Raw genomic sequence first — 21,510 nt, 5'->3', positions numbered from 1 at the left:
TATACTGTTGGCAGCCAATGCAGATGCTTCAAATAGGTGATATAGCCTGCCTATACAGCACTCTTTATATTAGTCTTGCTACTGCATTTTGAACCATCTGGAGTCTGTGGATTAACAAGACAGGAAGGCCAAAGTACAGACTGTTAACTTAGTACAGATGGGAGGTTACCAGGTTGTGAACCACCGTCTTGTGACTTTCCTCTGGAATCAAATGCAACTTGTTCCTCAGGGATCTACGTTTAGCAAAGCAAACTGATGGCACCTGCTTGATTTGAGTAGAGAGAGACTTGGATCAAGCACTAACAACAGATTTACTTCTAGTAGGCAGTGGGTGGCGGCCGGGGATTAAATTCCTCTGGCCACCAATAGCTAGGAAGGGGAGAAGAACATGTACCAAAGTAAAGAACGTCAGTTTTATCCGAGTTTAATTTAAGGAAATTGCTGTCCATTCAACCTGCAAAACCCTTAAGGCATTCCTTGAGCTTGATCAGGACAGAATCCAATCTATTTGGGAAAGACAGTAAAAACTGTGCACTGACCACATAGGACACCATCTGTACCCCTCAAGATTCAATCAACTGAGCCAAAAGAGCTAGATAAAGATTAAAAAAGCATATGACTCAGTGCTGAACCCTGAGGGAATCCATATAGTAGGGGAGGACTAAAATGTTTGAAGAAAGACCCTCTGTGATCTTTCCCAAAGGAAAGATTATCCAAGAAAAGGCCTGTCTTTGAATGCCTGCAAATCTGAATATTTCTAAAAGGGTTGCATCAGAAACCATATTGAATGGTACAGACAGGTATAAAAGGATCACCATCACAGTGCTTCTGCAACTAAGATGTTCTTTGATTTATTGTGTTAAATTCAGTGTTACTTTACTTAAAGTGTTAAACTGGAACACAGCAGGGTTACATGGTAAAACATCTGATTAGGAGTGGATTAAGATGCTTTGCACTTATGATATCATTAGCCTTCAGGCGCCTTGGGATACAAAGGGGGTTACATACCTAGATGGATATGTTACGTTTGCCTCCACAGACATTCCTCCTACAAACAGTAAAGCCAGAGGGAGGCTAGCAATGTTAATTAAACTGTGTTTGACCTGTAACTCGGAAGTGATTGCTTCTAACTCTCCCAATATCCTAGGAATTATTTAGATCATTCCAAACACATACAGGCTGTTGATTGTGAATATTTATAATTCAACCTTCTCAGCTAGAGATGAGAATGACGATGTTTGGGATCTTAGAAAGCTTTTAGATTTTTTTTTCATCGTACATCCAATTTTACGGTGATCATGTGGATGGGTGATTTTAATCTGCATTCCTGCATGGGTTGTCATATGAATGGGGACACTGGCAACTTATTGTCAAATATGAATCAGTTGCACCTCAAAAATAACCCAGCAGGGTGATATGTTAAATAACGTGATCTTAGATAATAATCGAATTAATTTGTTTAACAAGGGGGTATCTAGTCTCAAAGAGATGACACCCACATCTAAGGGGGGAGCAGGTCTATAATCGATTAGATTTTTGTCACGGCATGTTTATTTTTTCCCTTGTAAATTTTAAAGTGGAATTGGATCTACACAGTGACCATAAACCTGTCTTGGACACTTTTTCTGTGGGCCAAGATGCCTGTGGCTTCTGGGTGATTATTTAAGGAATCAGGTATGTCAAAATACCAGTGTTGAAGCGTAAAAAATGCTAAGATTATATCTGCCAATTTTATTTCAAATGTGCTTTCTACTTTTCAAATTGATTTTTTAACCTAATTAAATGTGGAAGCTACTGACACCAGTATTTGTGTCAGTTTTTACCAGCATTTGTGGGTCTATTAAGTCTGCCCTTACTAGAACAGGGGCGGTGACTTCTCCACCCCACTGCAAATGGTTTCATAAGAAGTGCTACTGTGCTCATGAAGAGCTACTGGAGATCCTGTAAAAGAAGCCTTGGTATCATAAATAGGTGAGGAAGGCTAGGGCCACATATAGTTTTGTACGAAAAGAACATGAGAGTAATCGCAAAGGAGGTGTGGGAGAACTTATTGGTGGCAAGTATATCTCGGGACAACACAGCCATCTGGAGGGTAGTGGATCATCCATTTTTTAGCTCTAATCAGTTGTCAGAATTGGCCTTAAACATCACAGCCCATGTGCGGACCGATCCTTTTGCGGCTATATATAATTAATGAGGGCACAGAACAAACCATACCTTGTGCTCAGGAGGACTCGAGTTTTACTTTCAAGTGGGAGAAAGTAAGAAAAACCATTTTGTCTCTACCTCTGGAAAGGCTTCTGGACCGGAAGGGGTCCCCGGAGATCTGTGCAAGTCGCATGTTGACTGGCGGCACTCCTGTTGACCCAGAACCTAAATGCTGCTGTTCATGTTTCTCTGCTGCCCGGTCGGAGACACTCTGTGATTGTGCCTGTATTAAAAACAAGCATTTGCAATGCGAATAGGTCTCACATTTGTGAGTTAGAGCTATTGACATTGTAAATGGCAATGTTTTTTACCTACACGTTTTATTTTTGGAGTGAATGTAGGTAGTGTGCAAAATCCCTTTAAAAGGTCCTGCACTTCATAATAAATATATTGAAAAAGACGCAAAGTGTGGATTGTGTCAACAATGTCTTGGCACGTACCTCATGGGTGAAGTGTTGCCACACATGCATACCGTGGTGCTTTACTAATGCGAAACTCATTCATAAAAGTTGTGCTTACAGACTAACCAACGCAATCGGGATCGGAGCATGTGAATCAGAATCCCGGCTACTCTTTCATTTTCTAGACTATTTGACTCACTCTCCTGCGTCTTGGTTATCCCCCAAACACTGGGAGGCAATGAAGTTTGCCAAGGGGGCGGGGGCAGGGGGGCTTCGGGGGTACATGAAAATGTATTCATTGCCTAGTTGTCAATGGTCCCTAATTGTCAATGGTCACCCAGTGCTATTAGTTAAAAGTGTGCAGATTTCATTAAGATATTAAGAGTACTTTACTCGCATCTATGAGAAAATCGGCATTAACTAAACAAAATGCCAGAATGCATGTCAGTTTTCACAGTGTTTTAGACAGTACTGGTTGCTTAGTTTCATTGCATTAATTTTTGTATTTACTCTTTTAGACATCATCCAAAGTAGTTTACCTAACCCCAAAGCCCCGAGTTGTTAAATGACCCATAGAAGGGAGTGTTTTACATTTGAGCAAATGTGTCCAAATGTAATTTTGGTAGTGCCATGAAATGATCAGCCAATGAGGTACTCGATGATCAGGTATTTAACTACACATTCAAAACGTACGGTATTGTGGCTGTTTGTTTGTACACAACCACCTCTCTGAATTTGTTTGTTAACCCATAGCTTAATCTACCAGACAATGCTCACAGAGGGGCGACTAAAGCACAGAACAAAATGTATTCATTTATCTTTGGTGTGAAGGCACCCGGAAGGCTTAGGTGCCAGCCCAGAGAGGCTAGGGATCCCAGCGCTTCTACAGACTCTGCAGTGCTCCTCTGCACCAGCAGGGCACAGCTCAGAATCTGCCGCTTCTGCTAAGAATAGGTGAGGGGGATGAAGTTGGGGCATGCAGGAGTTGCCAGCAGATTTCCAGGTTATTGAAAGTGATGATTCTGACGCGAGGCAATGGAGACTGACTTTGTCTGTTTGCCTGCACCAGTCTATTTCTCTACCATCTACCAGGCTCACTGTCATGTATGCATTCATCTCTCTTTGTTAGAGGTGTGCGAGCCAATATGTTAATTAACAGGTAGAGCCAGTCGGAGACGAGCCAAGCATATACGAGCCAGTGGGCGAGCCGTGAAAATGATCGGCATGTTAATCATACAGTAAACATGATGTAAATGTGCGATAATGTCTCTTCGGAATTCAAAAAAGTGCATTTCTTTAGCACGTCACCTCAGTACACAAGATTATAGCACTGAATTGAGAGGAAGTTATTAAAAGTGCTCGTTTTAAGCATGAGTTAAAACACTGCCGCTCCTCCCGCCCGACAACAATGCCATTTGTGAACTAAGAGGCATCAGTTGCCATGCATACCCCAAATGTTGCCTAGAGTCTTATTACATTTAGAGTAACATTAAAATCTAGATCATTAAGCACAAGAAGTTTTTGTACAGCACGCATCTTGAACTCGCATATTTCAAGGTGGCAATAATAAAGATGAAAACGGAAGTGCCGGCAGGCAAGAAAACACGAGCAGGAGTGGGGGGGGGGGAGGGTGAGAAGTCACAGACTGAGGGAGGGGGAAGTGGGGTGGGGCTACAGGGAAGGATATAGCGTTAGGAGTAAAGGGGCCAATAGGCGTGGAAGGATAAAAATGATGAATGAGGAGGGACTAACAAGCCTCAAACCAATTGGAAGGCAGCATTTAAGACAAAAGCCTATTGGGAGAGAGTGGACGGAGCTTCCACGAAGCTTCCACACTACAGTATATACTGCATGTCTCGCAAAGCGATCGCAGCACATTGGCGTTGCAACGCTAGGCTAGACCTAAAAGAAAATAGTGTCAGGAGTAAAGGGGCCAATAGCCATGGAAGGATACAAATGATGAATGAGGAGTAACTAACAAGCCTCAAACCAATCGGAAGGCAGCACCTAAGACAAAAGTCAATGGGCAGAGAGTGGGCGGAGCTTCCACGAAGCTTCCACACCACAGTATATACTGCATGCCTTGCAAAGCGATGGCAATGAATTCGCGCTGCAATGCTAGGCGAGACCTTAAAAAGGGAGAAGAGTAGATCCAGCCTGTTACCAACCCATCTCATTGGTGTACTTAGAGGTTAGAATTATAGGCCGGGGCTTTTGGATCACCTCACTGGATGGGCAAAATATTAAAATATTTTGTCTGACATACAGTATGGGTTTAGATCAGGCTGTGGTACCGCTGAGCAAAACCTCAATTTACAACTGTTAATTATAAAGGTTCGATGGTGGGTACTGACGACATGGATGCTGATGCCAGTCGCATCTAAACTGCTCAGGGTGGGGTGGTGATATTTGTGATCCACCCTCCCCGGTGTTGGGTGTAGACAAATGCGCCAGTGTGGCTGATTGGCGTACAGTGAACTTCTTTCTTGGATGTTAGGGTACCGAAAGGAACTCTATGCTACCTTCCCTTCCTCCTCCCTTTTGTAGATGCCTGTCGGTTGCAGACACTTTTAGTCGTGTACGGTGGAGGTGTGCAATTCAGCCACCTTCTGTGTCCCCTGATTTCTCCAAAAATTGTGCTCACCAAGCTTGTGCTGTTCAGCAATGCTGGAATGCCGTGTGGGCAGTAGATTGTATGCTGCGGGCTCGCTATCTGCACGTGGCACTTACTCGAAGTGATCAAGGCTGATGGGCCGAGTCACACTAGCCATGCGGCGATGCTACATTCTGCTGCCAAAGGTGTTGTGCTGTGGGTTCTTCCAATCACCGCACGGTGGGCAGTGCATCTCGTTCAGCGTCGCCAGTTGTTGGGTCTATGGGCACTGAGCCTAGGTGCTGCAGTGATGTGTGGCGCAGTGCCGGGTGCACAGGGAGACTGGCACACACTGGTTGTGATCCGGCGCTGGACTGCCTTTGCGCAGCCTCTGTTGTTTATTTATCATCTGCAGTCATGGTCTGTGGCACTGGGGTGTGTATAAAAAACACGACTGCTCGGCCAAGAACACTACAGGAGCCAATGTGGTTACTGTAGGTGCTGAAACATATTCACTTTAAGACATATAACTTGTGTAGAAAAAAAAATTTGATAACATTTTAGGTATAGATAAATGAAACTTTGAGTACATATCTTGGTATGAAGAACCAAATTCTAAAGCCTCGATGGATCGAATAACGTCACTGTTCCAGACAATCCGCTGATATAGTGGATTATCTGCAATTGTAATTAAAGGGGCATTAAGGACGTTCCAGGAAGCCACTGGCACAAATGTGGTGAACAATCAGAATCTCATAGTTGTTTGAGTAGTCCAACATCATTTACCGTTTGCTTCCCAATATGGGAATAATAGGCACACTTGTTCTGTTAAGGGCTGAAGCAAATGTTCTCTCGTATGCCAAAGTAAAGGCAACTCTCAAAATGTCATGTGTTTTTGCACAATTAAGCTGTCAGGCTCAGTAAAATATTTAGCTGAAGAAACATCTAGTAAACTGCAGATTACTAGTTCAAACTCCAGAAAAGGGGCCTCAGCCGTCCATCCTTTCAAAGGGCCGGTACATTGAGCACATTTAAACGGCATTAGTAACGCCCCTTATTTACAGCGCTAAGACATTGGCGAAGTGTGGTGAGAAGGGCTATATATAAAAAAAATCTGGAATCCTTATTCGATTAGAATGTCGGTTCAGCTCAAAACCCTGTGAAGTAGGTATAATGACAAGGAGCATGCTTGTAAACCTTCCATGTGGACTCCTTTTGCATTTTGAGGACTTTTTAAATGCATACATCTATGCAAATCACAGACAGACGTCTATTACTTATTAATATGGGGAGAGGATGTGGTCTCACGGCTACACTGCCGACTTTGGAGCTGGGTAACCAAGGTCCGAGTGTCGGGGTCGGTTCTACATCCTTTGTAAGTTAAATCGTGTCTGTTTTTACTGTACTCGTTTTTTAATTCTGATTCAATTTCTTTCTTTTAGTGTAATGTATACTTTTATGATTCTTCATTTGAATCGAATAAAGATGATTTGATTTGATTTGACACGACATCCTGTGATTCTGGGCAAATCAAGTAATCTCCCCGTGCCAACCCAAAAAAAATAAAAAATGAATGTGTCCTTGTGTAATGTAACTGGTGCTCATGTAAAGCGCACCAATACCTTCGGGTGGAGTTCGCGCTATATAAATCTGCAAAAAAAAATGATTAAAAGAATGCGTGTTGTTTTTGTGAATCAGGCCCAAGCCCTGAATTGTCACTTGCCTTTAACTCAAGCCAGGGGTTATTTTGTGAAATGCTATCATAGTACTTGATAGGAAAAATCACACAAAATAGTGTAGCTTTTTTAAAATTGACTTTGATGTCTGAGTGGGAAGGCGAGAGTGTGCATGGCCTACTTTCACTTAGAAGAGCTCTACTATTAGTGAATGTGAGAAATAAATGGCATTGAAATCAACCATCCTACCGGAGGGCACTGTCAAGAAAGAGACAACCCCGAATTTAGACAGCTGAAAGAGAAATAGATAGCAAGATTGATAGCGTTCAAAAAACTAATTTACTCCAGGCCGGCTAGATGTGGGAATAGAAGAGAGGATGGAAAGTCCGAGGGACAGGATTAAATTGATCATGGTGCAACTGGAAAGCACAAAAGGCAGAAGGTGTGGTGTTTATTAGGCGGCACAGCTAGCAGCACAGGCACAACAATGAGTCAGAAACACAAATTGAAAAGATTGAGCCTGAGGGTGTGGGCTTAATAGATGGAGCTGTCCGTAAAAAAAAAATCAAGGTTCTGGGTGGTAAAACGAGTTCAGTAGTTCACTTGCGCTGTTACTATTTCAGACACTGAGAAATACATACAACTCATAATCATCAATAAACTTTAGTTGCATTAAAATGAATAAAAGTACATTGAATATCATTTCAAGCAAATATTTATACATTATCTCCACCTTTAAAAAAAAAATATATAGTTATTAGCTGTTGCATTCCAGCAAATCACTGTCAATTGGAAAAACTTCACTAACATTTCTTTCAAGGCATGGTGGTACAATGTTTGCCACAATCACAGGCTAGATACTGTTTTCGTGTACCCCCTTAGTTTAGCTGCTAAATGGCATGATCTATGGCTTCCTGTAACCCTGTACCTAGATATCTGTGCTAAGCGTTCCTCTTATTTGTCTCCCATTCAGCAAGAGGTCTCAAAGCCTCCTTGATTGACCTTGTTGTTCCTTTGCATTTTTCTTTTTATATAATCTATTTTATTGCTCATTATTTTCAGCGCTGTTTTTTTGTTATATAGGCTCAAATATTTGTTATCTTCTGATTAATTGTATATTTTTATCGCCATGTTTTACTTTTTTCTCTCATACTGAAGTTATGTTTTTATTTTTTCTTATGTACTGACACCTTTACTTATCCAATAAAAATCTTTTGAACTTAAAAAAAAATAATATATATATATATATATAATTTATAACAAAATTAATGACTCTTTAAGATATCTATAAAATATAAAATCAAGCATAAACCAATATAGATAATCTCAGTTGCTCCTAAAGGTAAATGACATATATACTGCAATACATAGTAAAATATATATTTCGAAAGTGCAAAAAATGTGCACAGACATTTCCCTCCTATCCAAACTCGGGTACATCTAGGTAGGATAGTTTATACGGTGGAAGCCCTTATAGTTTTTTGGCCACTTGTAAAAATGCTACCATCACAAAACACACAAATGGCGTTTCCAGTTATTGGAGAACTAAAAGTGCTGACGTGTAATTGGTTAAAGTAAACTTTTGCAATAATGGTACTATGAAGTTTTTCCTCTCTTTTTCATAGAAAGCACACAAAAACAAGATATGTGAGGTGATTTGTTTAGATGAAGCATCACATGGGCACGCTGGGAGATGGTTTAATGAGTATGTATTTGCCGGTTGACCCAATATTAAGGGGATATAATTTAAACGCAATCTTGTCAGCCTCCAGCAATGGTGGGGGTTCACAACAAAGGAGAGATCGGAAGAAGCCACAAGCAACACATACGGTACAGCTTGATATAAAATTACTGTGCGTTTTGCCATATTCCTTTACCATCTTGCATGAGAACATTTAACTAAAAAGTTATCTTTCAATCTAGATTTAGAATAGGTCACACAACTAAGAGGGTTTTCATAAAGTTGTGCCAAGCCCACCGAGGCGAATGTCTTTCTCACATATGTAAGCCAGGGAATGGCTTCAGCATGATCAAGGTTCATAACATCTCTTATAATGTGTTGGTTAAGTAGACTCTCTTTTCGTTTCCCTATTGATTGGCCCAACAAAAGCAGGGCTATTTTAATACTATCGCTAATGTATGGCAGGCCTAGTTATTTATGTGCAATAACATTAGGGCACAAACCCGGGATAGACAATGCCCTTTTGGCAAAATTGTCTTATATGATTTGTAGGCGTTCAATGTGTGCAGTGCCCCATATTGCTGACCTATATGTCGCTATAGATATGGTTTTGACTTAATCGATTTTAATCATTTCCTGGATAGGCTTATTACCTAGATTTTTTGCAAATTTAAAAAGTGTGCCTACACTTTTCGGCATGTTGTTTGCTCTGTTTATTACATCAATTTCCATGTGAGGTTATATTCAAACCGAATGTCTAAGCAATCGAATTTGTCAACACATTCTATTCTGTTGCCCTCAATATAAAACCTTATCGCTCTTTTCTTGCCACCACCCATCGCCAAGATAATAGACTTTGTTTTATTTACATGCAAATCCAAGGCCGCGATATAGGCTGAGTAGGTCGCAATTTAGTTTTGCAAGGCCATCGGGGTTTGGCCATTAAAACCCCATCATCTGCGTATAGCAAGATTGGGAGAGAAATAGATGCGGCGTGAGGTACATCCTTGCATTTATTGATGAATACCTCATTTAAACTATTAGTATACAGTGAACATAGGAATGGAGCAAGATGCCACCCTGCCTTATGCCTTTCTCAATTTCAAAAGGTTTAATACACTCCCCTTGCCTCCCATAGGGCAGTACCACTTCTGCTTCTACATACATTTGTCTAATGAATATAATTATCCCTGCTTCAACTCCCATGGCCTCCACAGTGGACCACAATTTACTGTGGGCCACGAGGTCGAAAGCCGCAGATAAATCCATGAAGGCCATATAGAGACGACCCTTCTTTGCTATGGCATATTTAGAAACTTATAATGTTAGATTGAGACTTTGATCAAGTGTCCCCCTGCCCTTCCGGAAACCATATTGTACCTTTGCTAAGATATTTCTTTCCTCCGTCCAATCTTCCAGCCTATTAAGTAAAAGCCTGCCCATCAGTTTAGCTGAGCTGTCAATTAGTGAAATCGGGCAGTAATTTGCTGGGTTTGAACTGTCCCCCTTCTTATACACTGGAATGATCACAGATCGTTTCCTGAAATTCAGAGGGCCTGTTTTGACTATTGAATTAAAAACAATAGTCAACAGGGGTACCCATAAAGGTTTGTTAGCAAGAAATAAATCCACTGGGACCCTATCCAGACCACCAGCTTTCAAGGCAGAAGATTGGGACAGAGCAAGCTCGATTTCCTTAAATTCAAACTTAAGCAAGGAAGAATCATTCTGGCCAATAACAGTGATCTTTACATTATTATCGACCCTCCTTTGGAAGATAACCTGGAAATGGGTAACCCAGGTATCCTCGCCAATATGCACATCCAATGATGGGCCACACTCCTCTTGCAGGAAAGGGGAGTTAACCACTTCCCAGAATAATTTACTATCCCTAGAGGATGAAGCTTGCTGTAATTTCAACTCAATTATTTCTGGAAGACTTTGTAACACAGTTAATTCAACAAGTCCCTAATATTTTTAATAACTTTCTTACAGGTCTTCCATTGTCTTCACATGATAGGAGTCTCTCCTGGACAACAATAAAAACAACTGCATCCTACAAGTACTACGAACAGAGACAATCTGCCAAGCTGACATTTGGAAATATGTTTTGGTTGATTCTGTGGGAAAGTCAGTGTGGACAGCATTTTCTCCATTGAGATTGTATCCATGTCAAAAGCTATCAGACAGAATGGATGTTTTGTAGCATAGGCCGTGTGAGTAGGCATGAGCCGCCAGCTTATGCTGATTCGCTGACATAAAAAGACGGCCATACGGGAATTTACCAGCAGTTTCAAAATTGTTCTTGGCTGGTTACATTGATACCATCAATAAATCTCAAACATTATGCCCTAAGATCATGCCCTGCCTCCAGACAGACTATTCTCTTAGATTGTCACACACAATCCACCACGGTGTTGATAAGCTACTATTGCTGATACATCTCATTACAATATTATTGAATATACATGATATTTACATGACTGAGACCGAAAGAATCAAATAAAGCAATTTGTTTACTTCACTGCATATAAAGGAGATAGATGATGATTGCTGGGAATTTAACCCACTTTGAAATGCAGGGGTCTTTTGCTTACATTGGACCTAATTCGGTAACAAGAAGTGAAAGGATATGCCATCAGCACAGAGCATACACTACCTCGTGCACTTAAACTAACTGTATACTGTGGCATCAGTACTGGCAAGAAACAAGACAATACTCTGACTGAAAGATATATGTCTGTTCTGATATCACAATGTATCTGTATAATTTGGGGCAGCTTTATCAATTTTTCATGCAGCACAGCAAACCACCTTGCTGTGCTGCGTGAAATGGCTGGAATGTGCCATATTAAACATGATACAGAGCATTTCTAGATTTTTCTTGCACTGGTGCTCAATGTGCTGCCTTGACCAATGCAGGCACTCTTGCACCATCGTGCAAACTTGCCTGCTTTGCAGGCAGGATGGTTATATGCAGGAAGGGACACCTTCTTGCACAAAATCAGTCCTCAGAGGCATTTCCTCTTTCTGAGTGTGTTGCAGAATTCTGAAAGATTGGGATGTAGAGATTCAGATTCCACAGGGAAGGTTTACACCTGGGAAACCTTTTGCCTATAGTTAGAGAGTGTCCAGGAGTCACTCCTACCCACAGAGTAGCGCTTTCTACAAATGGGGCACCTCATCCCCAGTTCCTTAGAATTCTTGTGGGACCTGTGAAAGACCAGAAGAACACTGAACCTGCTCTCTGTGTGGAGGCATGAGGGGGTGCATCTGCTCCGACTTGTACCAAGGACTAAGAAGTGGAGTCCAAGGGTCAGTTGGCTGGTCTCCTGGTGGATGCATGGACATAACAAGTTGCAGGCAGCACTTTTCCTGAAGTGGTCAGCTGATCAGTAGTAAATGGACCTGACTGGACCCTCCTGGTGGTCTCTGCTGGAGTGAGTTCTGGTATTGGTGCTACTCCTTATGCCCTGAGAGCCTTAGAAGTTATCAAGAGGAACTGCTCCCGAAAGTCTGAAAAGTTGGGAACATTTTTGGACTTTCAAAACATCAAGAGTTTTAGCGGAACCTCACTGCAAAGTTATATGATTTCTACAGGACTTCATAAGATACAGCTTCAGGCTTTCCCCACAGGAAGGTTCGAGAGCCACAAAAAAAAAGAAAGGCCTGATTTATAGTTAGGCAGAGAGGGTACTCCACAGCAAAGTCCCCTGTCCACCAAACCCTAGTTTGTCAGCTTCCTTTAGAGATGGGTGAACATTAAGTTTTCCTTCAACTGAGCCCCCACTGGGTCCTTCAATGGAAAACTTCCATCAAAAGCCCATCCTATTTATGGTCGACAGTGTAATTGTTTTTTATGTTCATGACCACCAGGAAAAACCTGGCAGTAGGGATAGTAAGAAAAATGACCCCTACACACTGATAGAAAGCTCCCAGGGCATGGCAAGTCATATTTCTTGTATTTTCAGAAGTCTGTTTCTGATTAATAAAAACTTTGAAGCAATATGGTGAATGACTGTCAAAACAGATGGCGGCCGTCCACCAAATTTTTAGAACTTGGAGGGACCCACCAGGATAGCTGTTCCCTTCAAGAAACAGAGATGATCACTGAGCTGGCGGTCATCTCGAAATTTTACATATAGTTGTCTGTAAGGATGGTGGAGGTCTTCTGCCACCCTGATGTATAGAGTGCCATCCTTTAAACCATAAATCAGGTCCCAAGTATGAAGATAGAAATCTTGACCGGATGAAGGCTGAAATTATATGACCAATGAGAGCACTTCAGCAAGCAGAAAATAGGAATTTTTGTGCTCAGAGCTCTTCCTACCACAACCAACAGATTCAGCAAGACCATGTCAAATTATTTAACTTTGAAAAGACTTTGTTGGATACAGCTTTCAATCCTACTCCGCTGAATTTCAACTTCCATAAAAAAAGACTAAGGGCCTGATTTAGATTTTGGTGGACCTGGTTCTGCTGTCACTATTGTGTTTGTTTACCCAACTGCCTACTAGGCTGTCCAACCACTCAATTTAGATGCTGACAGGTCTATGGATGATAATCTGTCTGAGTCCCACAGTCTCCGCCAGAATCTTCCTCCCACGTCGAAGGTGTCGTAGGATAAATTGGATGTTGGCGGGACTTCAGCCAATAGCTCCACCAGGTCAATCACAATGTGCCTTCCCCCCGACATAAATGTGGCGAGTAAATCTCCACACCTGAGTTGGCAGTTTCGAAGGGATATACAATAATAACGTACCATTCCACTTACCTTTCTGCCATGAACCTGATTGCTAAAGTCCTTCCTTTGCTGCTGCTACTTGACCATGAAGCAAATAAACCGCGTCATCGCCGGAATGGAAAGTAAGCTACTTTTTTTTACTAGTTTTCTTTTGAATTATATGCTTACATTTGCTCTGGACTTGTGCATTTTTAAATTTGTCATACAAGCATTTTTTTTTCTAATGTGTAATGCATATGTGTGTAATGTTGTCATTTGAGAAATTTAAAGAAACAAAGTTGTATTAACTTTTGTTTGCTTTTTAAAATTTGCTGCAAGCTTCCATCATGATAATGCACACTTACACAAAATTTGGCATTAATGTCCCCGATGGGTCGGGAGGTCTGTTACCTCTCTGATGTTTCTGTCCCACTATGCTTTTGGGGGGTGATGAGGGCGTTCCATTTGAGGCTCCGGGAGTCTCCTGGTCCGTCCCGCTCACATGCATGGCCCGCAGCTTCGGGGGCAAGCTCGAACGGCCGCAAGTTTCCTGGATCGACGCAGAGCAGGCGTCTGGGCAGAGGCTGCTTCGTGGTTCGCCAGACACCAATGAGCCTTGTTTAAGATTTGCTTCTGGGACCCATCCAGCCGTAGAATAGCCAGCTAGGGAAGCCACGGTTGGAAGCTTGCAACCCTCCCAGGCATGGAGAAAGCCACCTAGATACAACCTATTGGGAGGAATTGGAGGAGATGGCGAGCCACACATTAATCCAGCAAGAAGGAAGTGTGGTGGATGGAAAATCCCAGAAGTTGCTACCTGGTCTTTGGTTGCAGGAAACAAAGCAGGTAAAGGGAAACCTTATAATGAGGTAAGGGAGTCCAATGTAGACCAAACTAATTTAGAGGGTCAGATAAATAGGTATGCTTTGAGGAATGCATTTATCTGAATTAGCAGTCCAGACACCATCTACCCTGCCTTCACAAAACAATCCTTCTGGCCCCCCTTATCAGGTCTCATAAAAGGCTTGGGAAATGGAGAAATTCAAAAGAAGTTGGGTGGACCGTGTAAAAATTACCCCCTCTCTACAGTCCTATTTTAAGGTGCATACCCTAGGGGAAGAACATCGTATACCACCGCCCTTTTTTGGCTTCGCAGGACATAAGATTGCATACACCCTAGAAGTTCAAACCAAGCAGGCAGCCATGGGTGAACCTGCAGGGAGAAAGCAGAACATATGAGATATTGGAGAATGTGAACAGGTTCCAAATATTAGCTGATAGCAAGGAATAAGAGCACCCTTGGATACAGGAACCATCTGTGTGGTCTGAGACCTCTTTATTGGTAGAAATAGTCACTCATTCAGCAATAGAAAATATGCTAACCACTTTGATTCTTGAGGAGAACTCCTTAGAAATGCTTAATAGAGAGGTTGAAATAAATCAAAATGAGATTCATACCCTCAAAATGGAGAAAAAGATCTACGATCCAAGACTGAAGTGCTCAAAAATAACGTCAGAAGAAACAACATTAGAATCGTAAATGTCCTGGAGGGCTTTAAAGGAAATAATATAAAGCGCTTCATGGTAACATTATTTAAATAATTCAACCCTAGTATTGATCTAGATGTCTTGGACGATGACGTACAGCAAATTCACCCTGACCCTTTCTCAAAAGGATTGGCCAGGAAGAACCCAAGAAAATTTTTGATTAACTTCAAAACATACTCGCTTAAAGAAAAAATACTAGCAGAAACCATTATGGCAGGTGGTTACACAAAGGGAGAGTGGTCCTTTTGAATTAGATTGAATATTTCTACAGCCATGCAAGCTAGGCAATGGGAGATAGATAAATTCATCCAGGAACTAAGATTACTAGGTGCGCTTTCCTGCCACATTGAGAATTATGTGGAATAATATAATGCATAATATAAAGGCCTCTGAGAAAGTTGGGGGTTTGTTGAACAAATCAAAGCAAACAAGAAATAAAATTCCAAAAACACCAGAGGGAAAAAGAGAGCTCAAATGGATAGGTTCGTAGTAGAACACCTGATGACATTTGGGAGGGTTCCCCAGGGTGGGGTGGGAGGGTCATGACTACAGTAGGGGTTTTGTTTTTGTTAAGGCACTGGGTTTGGGAGCATGTGGGAGAAAAATGAAAAAAATAAAGTCCTCGCTGGCCTAGTGATCACTTGTAACCCTAGTTAGGTTAATGTTATCCCCCCCCCTTTCAACCCACTACAGAGCCATGACAGTGCCATTGAAGCCTAAGCTTCTAATGGTTGCAACATGGAATGTCAATGGCCTCAGAGTCGGTAGCAGACAAAGGAAAATTCTGGAGTATTGGAGAGTCTCAAGTAGTGAAGTCATAGTAATTTAGGAGACTCTCTTGTTAAAGAGGAATGGGCCACTATTTTAAAGAAACAAAAAGGGGTAGAACACTATGGGGCAAATGTACAAGCCCCTATCGTTACTACAACGTCACTTTTTATGACAATGTGGTAGCGATAGGGGCTTTGCCTTATTTACAAGGCAGTGTTAAGCCACTTAACGTGGCTTAACGCTGCCTTGTATATAAGGCCCCCTTTCATGCTATGCTTAGCATGAAAAGGGTGGGCAGTGGGTGTTGCTGTGGGCGTTCCACCCCAACACCCATTGATTTTGACGTTGCCCACTAATTACAAGGCAAAAATCAGGATAAATACAATATATATATATATGTAATCTCTTTGGCTCTTATTACACTTTGTATTTACTGTATTGATCCATATGTTTTTAATCATGGCAAAGTAACGTTAGGAATTTAAAACACCAAGTGGGTTGTTTTTAACCATTGAATATGTTGAGTATGTCTTCTAGCTTTATTATACAAGGCAGTGTCTCAATTAAGGTCACCTGTTTAGTATATAATGACATCACGAGGTCCAGCGCGTTATGTGATCAAGACCGTGGCAACACGGTCGATACGCATAATGCTGGGCACTTGCCCGTGTATTTTGATTCAATGCCATTAACACCGCAGTAAAGCACTTCACTCTGAAAAAGCATGCTGTGGTCCGTACCTGATTTTCACCAAGCCGTCGGTGTTACAGGATTGTTGTTTATTTATATATATCTATATTTATAATATATATATATATATATATATATATATATATATATATATATTTTTTTTTTTTTTTTTCACCAATTTCCTCAAGGAAGGAATCACTGCACACCAAGGAAGTTGTACGATTACGGGTTTTATTCTTTTCGTGCAAGTTATCACCTACTCCACCACCAACGCGTTTCAACCACAATCGGTCTTGCTCACGGTATGTGAGTCTTTTTTCAATGTTCTTTATTTATAGTGACTCCCATATTAACCATTAGGAGGAATTATGGGAGATGTAGTTTCCATTCACATATATCAGTTTCACATGTTAGCGATAAAATGATGTCATTGCAGTATCTTATCTCGGGGGTTGGATTACATCTGCATAATCTAAGTATTTAAATTGTGTCCATATACGTAATCGGACCAGTTTAAATTGTGTTTTGTTGTGATGGCATGTGTGTTATCTTTCAGTCCATGTTGTTGATGCCAAGGTAGATGCTTAGTGCATTTGTGTATGTATACACGCCGAATTAGGGCTTAGTGCCCATGTGGCCATGTTCTGTTCAGATCCTTGCAGATGTAGATGTTTCAAGTCATTACCCCTTCATCATTGATCTGATTTTGGTTCATGTCGTATAGTAGGCTCATAGATGGCTATGTAATTCTTCATCGCCGTTGAGGCCAAAAGGGGCCTTCGTCTTAAAGCGTATGATCATCTTGCTTTCCAATCTTCTTAGTTTCAGTGTTCTGTTACCTCCACGTTCGTTTTTCGGGACTGTTGTTAATCCGAAGTATTTTATGGTCTGTTTCAAGTTTTCGTTGTGGATTTTGAGATGTTTTACAATGGCATAGTTCGTATCATCATTTTGTACTGCCCTCAGATGTTCCAAGATTCTTTTCTTTAAGGGGCAGATGGTACTCCCTATATACCATAGTCCGCATCCACAGACAATGACGTATACTACGTATGTTGATTCACAGGTGATTCTTTCAGAGATGTTGAATTTGTTACCCATGAAATCCACTGTTTCCTTCATGTTCATGCCGTGTTTGCATGCTTTGCAAGTGTTGCACCGTACAAAGCCTGTTTGTTTGTTTTCCAGCCAGTTCTTGGATTTGCTGGTGGTCATCATATGGCTCTTGACTAGTTTGTCTTTTAAGGAGGGTGCTTTTCGATATGAGACATTTGGATAGTTGCCGATTTTTTGACCGATGTCTGGATCCTTTCTTAGGATATCCCAGTGTTTTTTAAGGATATCTATTATTTGGTAGTTCTCTTTACTGTACGTGAGGACAACTCGAATCACGGCATTGTCTTCTTTTGGTTCTTTTGTGTGTTTCAAAGTCTGTGCCCGGGGAATTGCTCTTGCTCTTACTTGACCAAGTTTTATGTCTTTTTCATTATACCCTCTTTGCTGGAATCTCATTGCTGTCTCTTCGAAAGTTCGTTCCATTTCCAAGTCATCTGAGCAGTTGCGTCTCATACGCAAGAATTCTCCGTACGGGATGCTCTTCTTTAGTTGTGGAGGATGAAAACTTTCACCGTGTAGAATGCTGTTGGTTGCTGTTGGTTTTCTGTAGAGTCTTGTCTTGATTTCTTCATCTTCTATGTATACCGTTACATCTAGGAACAGAATTTCTTGATCACTGATGTTGTGAGTGAATTGTAGACCAATTTCCTTTGTATTCAAGATGTTCATATATTCATCAAATTCACTCAGACTCCCACTCCAAATAAGGAAAAGGTCGTCGATGTAACGTAACCATAGTTCTGTTTTCGAGGTGTATGTTTCATTGTTTTCATCCCAGGCTATCAGCTTCTCCCACCACCCCATCGTGAGGTTGGCGTAGCTAGGAGAAAATGAAACTCCCATAGCAGTGCCACACTGCTGGGAGTATATTTGGCCATCGAAAATGAAGATATTATTGTAGAGACAGAGCTCGATCATTTCCATAAGCATTGTTGTATGTTTGGATTGTCGTATGCTACGTTGTTTCAAGAAATACTCAACAGCTTGGAGTCCAACGCTATGTTTGATGGAAGTATATAATGATACTACGTCGATCGTTGGGAGATAGTATCCTTTATGCCATCCAAGATCACTCAGGATTCTTAGAAAATGCCCCGTGTCTTTTATGTACGATGTTAAATTGGTAACTAGTGGTGCCAAGAAAAAATCCACATAGTCTGAAATGTTTTAGTAGAGTGAGTTGCAACTTGACATTATGGGCCTGGCTGGGGGATTGATTAAAGTTTTGTGTATTTTTGGTAAGAAATACATTGTGGGCATCACTGGACTGTCGTTGTTTAGGAAGATGGATTCCTCTGATGTCAATAAGCCATCCTCCTGCCATTTTTTGATTTTTAATCCTAGATTTAATGTTAAATCATTAAGTGGATTGCTGGTGAGTTTGACATAGTTCTTCTGGTCCTCCAGTTGTCTTTTAGCCTCTTTAGTGTAGTCACTTTTGTTTTGAATGACTACATTACCCCCCTTGTCTGCCGGTTTGATTATGATTTTGTCATTCTTCATCAAAGTGTCAATAGCAAGTCTCTCCATTTTATTTAGATTTTCTTTCTTGTGGTTATTGTTAGTTTTAGTCAGTGTTTCTAGATCCCCAACCACTAGATCATGAAAGGTATCGATTCTGTTGCCAGGACTAAGTACAGGGCAAAATTTAGATTTAGATTTGAAAGCGGTTGGTTCTCTTTTGTCAGTACATGTTTGTAACTGTTGTAGGGCTTGAGATTCAGTTACTTCGTCATGGTTTGTCATTAGTTCGTACGCGGTAACCAGGACAGGTATAATGTTATCCCCCCCCTTTCAACCCACTACAGAGCCATGACAGAGCCATTGAAGCCTAAGCTTCTAATGGTTGCAACATGGAATGTCAATGGCCTCAGAGTCGGTAGCAGACAAAGGAAAATTCTGGAGTATTGGAGAGTCTCAAGTAGTGAAGTCATAGTAATTTAGGAGACTCTCTTGTTAAAGAGGAATGGGCCACTATTTTAAAGAAACAAAAAGGGGTAGAACACTATGGGGCAAATGTACAAGCCCCTATCGTTACTACAAAGTCACTTTTTATGACAATGTGGTGGCGATAGGGGCTTTGCCTTATTTACAAGGCAGTGTTAAGCCACTTAACGTGGCTTAACGCTGCCTTGTATATAAGGCCCCCTTTCATGCTATGCTTAGCATGAAAAGGGTGGGCAGTGGGTGTTGCTGTGGGCGTTCCACCCCAACACCCATTGATTTTGACGTTGCCCACTAATTACAAGGCAAAAATCAGGATAAATACAATATATATATATATGTAATCTCTTTGGCTCTTATTACACTTTGTATTTACTGTATTGATCCATATGTTTTTAATCATGGCAAAGTAACGTTAGGAATTTAAAACACCAAGTGGGTTGTTTTTAACCATTGAATATGTTGAGTATGTCTTCTAGCTTTATTATACAAGGCAGTGTCTCAATTAAGGTCACCTGTTTAGTATATAATGACATCACGAGGTCCAGCGCGTTATGTGATCAAGACCGTGGCAACACGGTCGATACGCATAATGCTGGGCACTTGCCCGTGTATTTTGATTCAATGCCATTAACACCGCAGTAAAGCACTTCACTCTGAAAAAGCATGCTGTGGTCCGTACCTGATTTTCACCAAGCCGTCGGTGTTACAGGATTGTTGTTTATTTATATATATCTATATTTATAATATATATATATATATATATATATATATATATATATATATATATTCACTGAAAAAACCATGGGTTTCACACACGTTATAGTTAGGAATTAGCATTTAAAAAACCTTAGAAATTCAATGAAAAAACCAAAGGTTTCACACATGTTATAGTTAGCTGGACATTTCACTCGTAAAAAACCAATGAAATTCCCCCGTTATAGTTAGTTCAGCTAACTATAACTCGCGCGCCCGCAATGCACTACTGATGACGTCACATATTACATCACTCATGACATGGTCAGTGACATCACTCATGACATCACTGATGACATCTCAAATGACATCACTGATGACATCATCCAGTGAATGTGTGTTTTTCTGAAAATTAAATATGTTTTATATATGTATATCTCAAGGTCGATGGAAGAATAAATGAGTATATAAGTGTCTAAATTGATGATTTGTTTCTGAAAAATTGATTGTATAACTGACTGATTAAGTGTATCTTTTTGAATACATGGCTTAGTGAGTAATGTTTAAATGTGTAAATACCTGTATCAGTCTCTCACTTTGTATATAAGTGGCTGCATGAGTTGGTGAGTAGCTACATGAGTGTCTATATAGGTTAATAGTTGGTTTTTTGAGTATCAGTATGAGTGTCTGAGTGTCTTCATGGTGCGGTGGGGGGTATTACGTAGTGCATAGATGCATGAATGAGTGACTCACTGTTTGTATGTGTTGAAGACAGCATGTGTGCAGGACTGTATGGGTGGATGAGTGTGTGCATGGGTGTGATAGTGAGTGAATGACTGTCTCAATAGTGTCTTCATAAGTAACTACATATGTTTAAACTAGTATATGTGACTATTGTTGTTTATAAGTGAGTATATGTGAGAGTGAGAGATTGGAAGAGTTCCTGTATGAATAAGTATGTGTTTCTATAAGTGATTGTTAAAAAGACTAAGTATGTGTAAGTTTCTGTAAAAGTAAGTGTGCTGGTGTGTGTATAACTGTATATGCAAGTAAATGGATGTTTGATTCTTTATTAGCATGAGTGACTCTGTGTGTGAGTAACTCTATGGATGAGTGGGATTGTGTTACAGGATGTTTAGGTGTATGAGTACATATGATGTGTGAGTACATGTATGAGTGACTGTATAGGATTGTTGGTGGATGAGTGGATGTGTATGTGGATCTTAGAATTACTGAATAGGTTGTTGTAACTGTTATTGGTATGTCCATTGTTTTGAAAATTTTAGTGTCTATTTTTGAATGTTTGTATCAAAGGTTATATTAGGGTGAGAGGAGGTCTACCACTCTGTCACAAGGATAATGTCATCAGTGATGTCATTTGAGATGTCATCAGTGATGTCATGAGTGATGTCACTGACCATGTCATGAGTGATGTAATATGTGACGTCATCAGTAGTGCATTG

The 21,510-nt window shown here is 40.8% G+C and overlaps 1 protein-coding gene across 10 annotated transcripts in view; it reads right to left on the bottom strand.

Moving 5' to 3' along the window:
* DMD (dystrophin) overlaps window positions 1-21,510 on the bottom strand; it is a 7,596,173-nt gene that overhangs the window by 7,266,904 nt on the left and 307,759 nt on the right. The window lies entirely within an intron of this gene.

The sequence above is a fragment of the Triturus cristatus genome, chromosome 8, assembly GCF_964204655.1.
Source record: "Triturus cristatus chromosome 8, aTriCri1.1, whole genome shotgun sequence".
In the NCBI taxonomy this organism is placed as follows: domain Eukaryota; kingdom Metazoa; phylum Chordata; class Amphibia; order Caudata; family Salamandridae; genus Triturus; species Triturus cristatus.
The sequence above is the reverse complement of the archived record's forward strand: the minus strand, read 5'-3'. Positions and strand labels throughout refer to the sequence as shown.